This window comes from Callorhinus ursinus, unplaced genomic scaffold, assembly GCF_003265705.2.
Source record: "Callorhinus ursinus isolate GAN/ISIS: 27379988/994484 unplaced genomic scaffold, GSC_fseal_2.0 scaffold1, whole genome shotgun sequence".
Classification (NCBI taxonomy): Eukaryota; Metazoa; Chordata; class Mammalia; order Carnivora; family Otariidae; genus Callorhinus; species Callorhinus ursinus.
This window is the reverse complement of record NW_027397063.1, coordinates 119,204,796-119,210,795: the sequence shown is the minus strand read 5'-3', so window position 1 is coordinate 119,210,795 and position 6,000 is coordinate 119,204,796. Positions and strand designations below refer to the sequence as shown.

General features: G+C 43.6%; 1 protein-coding gene across 3 annotated transcripts in view; it reads left to right on the top strand.

The window, feature by feature from the left end:
- The first annotated feature begins 727 nt into the window (after positions 1 to 727).
- DNAJC13 (DnaJ heat shock protein family (Hsp40) member C13) overlaps positions 728 to 6,000 on the top strand; it is a 123,074-nt gene continuing 117,801 nt past the window's right edge. Inside the window, exon 1 of one of the 3 annotated variants that reach the window (XM_073899927.1) lies at positions 728 to 936. The gene's annotated coding sequence lies outside the window, so the exon portion shown is untranslated. Of the gene's footprint in view, positions 937 to 988; positions 1,149 to 6,000 lie in introns of those variants that run through there. The other 2 variants (XM_073899943.1, XM_025882202.2) reach the window with 2 other exon arrangements.

Genomic DNA, 6,000 nt, shown 5'->3' with positions numbered 1-6,000 from the left:
CTCCAGCTCCTTTGTTGAACACACAAATTAAGAGCAACTGAACACGGGAGATGGTCCTGAGGGTACAGACTATGGAGTCAGACTGTTAGGGTTCAAACACCAAGTCCATTACTGTGGGGAAGTGCCTTAATTTATCCGCAAAACGAGGATAATTCCTACTTCAGAGTTGAGGTTTAACTAATGCAAATAAAACCCTTGGCACGTGATCAGCAGACAATAAATGGAGGTGTCAGTATTATCTTCCTGACAAGCCGTAGTCACCTCCCAAGCTTTAATCTTGGCGACCTCCCAGACCAACTAAAATTTATTTATTTATTTATTTATTTAATTTTTTTAGACCAACTAAAATTTAAACCCTCAACTGTCATTCTGGAAGTCTTAATAGCGGTGAACCTGCTGGCTCGCAATCCAGCCAAACCAGGTAGCAGGCTGAGCCTTCGGATTGCCTCGCGGATATTCCACAGCATTTGAAGTCTGGGGCGAAGCTGGGGAAAGGCTTTAAAAGAAGACTTCAGGGGATTAACAGTGTAAAGAGCTGGGACGCACCACAGTCGCCCGCAGGACTCAGGGCCACACGCCGAGGGGCGTGACCTTAGGAGAGAACAAGCCGGAGGGCGTGGCTCCACCCGCGAGCGCGCGCGCGCTCCAGGGCGGGTCCTCCTTGGCACTGCGTGGACTCCGGCTCCTACAGCTGGCCCCGTCACTCGGCGCATGTGTAAATTCTGCGGGACGGGCGGGCCGGTAGAACGCGGAATTTCTGCGAAAGGGGGCGAATGGGACGGGGAGAGCCGAGAAATGCATGCGGGGGGTGGGGCGGGACAGAAAGCGGAAGAATTGAAATCAGCTGACCGGGTCTCGTGACAGCCTGGGCGGTGGCGACGCAGGCGTATTGGAGCGCGGTTGCTGAAAGCCTGAGCGAAGATGGCGGCCTCCAGAGTGAGCCTCTGAGAGGCAGAGGGAGGAGGCGGAGGGGGCGGGGAAGCCGGGCCGCCGCGGCACCAGGAACCCGCGGCAGCGGAGCTACAGGGCCCCGAAGGGGGAAAGGGGAAGTGGTTGGGGGGGAGGCCGGAGGGCGCCTCATCTCACTCCGGACGCAGAGCCGGCGGCGGGAGGAGCTCGGGCTGGAGCCTCTCCAGCCTCCCGCGAAGGTAAACCACTCCGGGCACCGGCCTCTGGGGCTCTGCCTTATCCCTTCCCCACGCCCCGGGGACTTGGGGGGCTAAGGACAGGAGAAAAAAGGGGTGGTGTCTTGGCCGTCGCAGCCTCCAGCTGCTAAGGGAAAGCAGATTACCCTCCCCCAAGGCTGCTGGTCTGGTTTCTCCCGTCGGATCCCCCCCGGCTCCAGGTGACATCCCTGGGCGCTGCCTTGTTCAGCCCCACCCCTCTTTTTTGGATCGTTTTCCCGTTTTCTACCTACCATGGTCCCCAGATCCCGTCTGTACATCTTTACCCCACACACCCCTTACTCCCCTCTGGGCTCCGCCCTCAGGATTCCCTTCCAGCTTCCTACTCTGAACACACTTTGTGTTGGTTGCCGGCAACTCCTGTTTCCTGGGGTCCGCGACCTTCCTTCCCCCCACGTCCGGTTTAGACTTTGACTTTCTTTGCTTTGTTTCGTTTCGTTTGGAGGTGGGGAGCACCCGCGTCGTTTCTTCTCCAGGCTCTCCCTTTTCCAAAATCAAGTTTACCCCCAGGTTTTTCCTTTCCTGCAGCGGAGCTTATTTTCAGTGGCCTTTCCTTCACTGCTGTGATTTTGCCTCTGAATGTGGCCTTTGGAATGGGTGAAGTAGGACTCAGACGCTCAGTGAAGTGGCGGTTAAACGCAGATTTGACTTAAGAATGAGTGCCTTCCCTTAAACTCTCTTATTGTAGGGTGTTCAGTTACCTACTCTTGTCTTGAGATTGTTTTATCAGTTGATGTTTTCAGATTGTTTCCTTTATCAGTTTTTTTTTGAGGGGGGGGTTAAAAAATCTCCCCCTAATGAGGCTATGGTCTCCCAAAGTAATGATTTCTCTCTTCCCTTCTCTGCTTTTCCCTTTTACCCTACTGTGATTTCTTCTAATCAGGAGGGCCTAGGCCTGATGCTTTTACCTCCTCTGTGAAGGACTTTATACTGTTGGGTTATTTTGAGCCTCTTGGAGTGTAATGTCTTCGCGAAAAAAATTTCAGAATATTTCTTCAGGATCTGCCCCAGTGACTGTCTTTCTTGCTGTATTCTCTTTTTTACTTTATGGATCTGATAGATTTCTAGGTTTGAAAGTACCGTCTGCTGAGTTTGAGGAAATTACAGTGGTCAGGTTTTGTAGTATATTACCAGTATTCTGAGAGTCTATGGAAATATGAAATAGGATTTGCCCTAAAAAGTTAAAAAAAAAAGGGGAATTTCAAAAACTCGTCAGAAACTCGCTGTCCGAAAAAGACTTGATTCACATTTCTTTGGTTTCTGGAAAGTGCTATATTGTTTGACTGAATTTGGCATATAACCTAAAACCTTGTTAACATATTAAATGTAACATGAAACAGTGTTTAAGCACCTATAGCTCAAACTTGGCTTTTGCTGTTAATATCACAATGGGGCATAAGTCCTGTTTAGAAAATGTTACACTGTATTCCCAGTTTGAGAACAGGAAGTAGAACATATTAAGGGAGGAAAAGAATAGTCAGGAGGTTATTAAGAGAGGAATGTCAGGAACCTTAAGTCTATAGTCCAGTTCATGGAAAATACCACCATTTGTATTCCACTGGGAGGCAATGGATGTTCCTCTTTTTCTAAAGTGACAGTAGTAAATAGGCTAAACCAAATGAACGTTATCAGTGCAAAAGTTATGGAACCATGGAAAACAGGAGTTATTTGTAAGAATTTAGCTTTATCCACAAATAAATAGACGGTAGTTGCTGAGGTGGACTATAACAATGCTGGCTTTATTAAATTTGTAAAAAAGGTTGATAGTGGAAACTGGTTCTCAATAGATACTAAATTACAGTTGAAATAAAAAGGATCTGTTTTAACTCATTTGGCTCCGTTCCTTAACCAGGTCTGTTTACACAGCTGATTTTCATTGCATTTACCTTTCCCCTGCTTCTCTGAGGTACTTAAAACTAGTAAAATAGAAGCAAGGCTGTGCAGGTAAACTATAGCAAAGATTTGGTTGCTAATAGTTTCAGGCCAAATGTTGACTGTAATATTTAGCAGTGGTTAAAGGGGAGTTGTTTTGAAAGAAATCCTTTAAGTCAGTGTTTCTCAACTTCGTTAAACCCAAGAAAGACTCCCTTTTTATTCCAAACAATTTGTAACACCCGCTCGATTATCTGGAGATAGTTTTTAAATAATATAATCACCTTCTGGCTTTGGTCCTGGGACAAAAAGAAGCTTTGCTGTCACTGTTGCACCAAAAAAAAAATGGGACTCACTTTAAATTCTTGACTTTTTTTTTTTTTTTGAGAACTGTTAAAGAACTGAGGTCACCGAGCAAACCATTGGCCAATCTTTTAAGGTGAGAGGGTACATGAATTCAGTGTCACCTTCATTGGACACAACTGGACACTGGTAAGAAGAGTTCAGCTAGAATAGCTGACAAGTTGATGAAGGCTGAGTGCACCTTCTTCCAAGCTCTTTCTCTACAAACTCGCTAGGCACTGTTAGAAAAGATTGGAAAGAACCCTGGGGAGTGTCTGTTGTGGTGCTGACCTAGAGGAGGGGAAAAGCAGCAGAGCTTTTAAGAGGGGCACAAAACTGATTCTTTCTCTGTCTCTTTTATGGAACAATAACCTTAATCTGTGAAGGGAAGGGCATCTCTGCTGGCCCCTTGGTTAGCATTCACTGAGCTGGGGCAATGCAAGAAAAGGGGAACGAATCTCCTCTGGGAGGGGCACTGAGCTTAAAACTGCAGCCAGGAGGAACAAGAAGATCACACCCCTGAGATCCAGGGGTATAGTGTATGCCTAAGACTGAACCTTAATCAGAACTACAAAGATTCTATCTCGATCCCCCTGCCACTCTAAGAAGTTTTGAGTAACAAGTGAATGCAGAATATTACCAGGAACAATATCATGCAAAGAGGCACAGCACAAAGAATCCGATAGACATTGCTGTAGTAAACCATCCCCCACCATAGGCACCAGCTATTCTGGAGATTTTTGAAGCCTGTGATACACTGAGAATAACCATAGCAACGGCAAATCATAAATCCAGCCCAACTCCTAAACAGATTAACACAAACCCTGCACTAAAGACCTAGCAAAGAAAAGATGTGTCCATTTCTAGTCACAAAAATTATTTACCTCAATCTCTTCTATATGTGTCCAGCTTTCAAACAAAATTTATAAGGCATACAAAGGCCAAAGGAAAATTCTGTAGAGAAAGCAATCAGAAGTACACTTAGATTAACATAAATGTTGTTATCTGCTAGGGAATTTAAAATGACTATAATATGTTAAAGGTTGAGGAGAAGAGTGGATAACATGCAAGATCAGATGGGTAATTTTAGCTGATAGAAACTATAAGAAAGAATCAAAAATGCTAGAGGTATTACACAGTAAAGAAATGAAGAATGCTTTTGGGCTTGTCAGAATTGACATAGCCAAGGAAAGAATCAGTGAAATTATAATTGGTAGAAGAAATTTACCCAGCTGACACACAAAAAAGTTAAAACACCCTAGAGCTTGGGCATAGTACTAAACATTTTAATATATAAATGATTAGAATCCCAGACGAAGAACAGAGTAGAAGAAATATTAAAATGTTGAGGAAATAATAGACAAATTTCCAAAATTAATGTCAGACATCAAACCACAGATCCAGAAGCTTAGAGAATACCAAGCAAGATAAATACCACCCCCCCACCCCGCAAACTCAAAACACACCTTGACATCATATTTAAACTGAGGAGGTAAGTAAACAAAGGACAGAGAAAATCCTGAAGGTAGCCAAAGAAAAGAGAAGCCTATACAGAGGAAAAAGAGTTAAAGCAGAGAAACCATGCAAACAAGACAGTCGAGTGACAGCTTTAAAGTACCAATAGAAAAAAACAGCAAAAATATTTTTCAGAAATGAAGACAAAATACAGACACTGTCAAAAGCCGGGAGGCTCAAAAATATAATCTCTCCATTTACATGATAGGTACATTCCTAGAAAATTATGTGCGTATTAAACTCTGCAAAATGTACTTTGTGATTTATATTTAATACAGAATTAAAATTGGGATCAGTTATAAATAGGTTTTTACCTATCTTAATGCCCAATTGGATATTTGGAAGTCAGTTGAGGGTAGTTCTCAACCTGTGGGACTGTCTTGTACATTGAGGGTTATCTAGCCCCATCCACTAAATCATAATACAGTAGTCACCCCTTATTCACTTTTCATAGTTTCTTTTACTTGAGGTCAGTAGCAGTCCAGAATCAGATGATCCTCAAAAAAAAAAAAAGTTCAGTAGCCTAATGCTGTATCACAGTGCCTGTGCTATTTACCTCATATAATCTCATCACATAGGCATTTTATCTCAAATCAAAAGGCTGAGTGTAGTGCAGTAAATTTTGAGAGAGATCACATTCACATAACATTGCAGTATATTTTTATAATTGTTCTTATTGTTAATATGTCAGTGTACCTAATTTATAAATTAAACATTATAGGTAATGTTTAATTTCCCATTACAGGGAAAGAATCTATATGGGATTTGGTACTATGTGGTTTTAGACATCCACTGGGGGTCTTGGAACACATTTCCTGTGGATAGAGGGGACTACTTTAGTGTTTCTCTCTTTTTTTATTGCCTTAAGATTTTCTTTATTAGAGAGCATGAGCGGAGGGGAGAGGCAGAGAGAGAGGGAGAGTCCTCACTGAGCAGTGACCCTAATATGGGGCTCGATTCCAGGACCCAGGACCCAGGGTCCAGGACCTGAGCTGAAGGCAGACCCATAACGGACTGAGCCACTGGGAGCCCCTACTTCAGTGTTTTAATCATAGTGTCTTTAAAATTGTAGTCAGTGGTTTTCAAA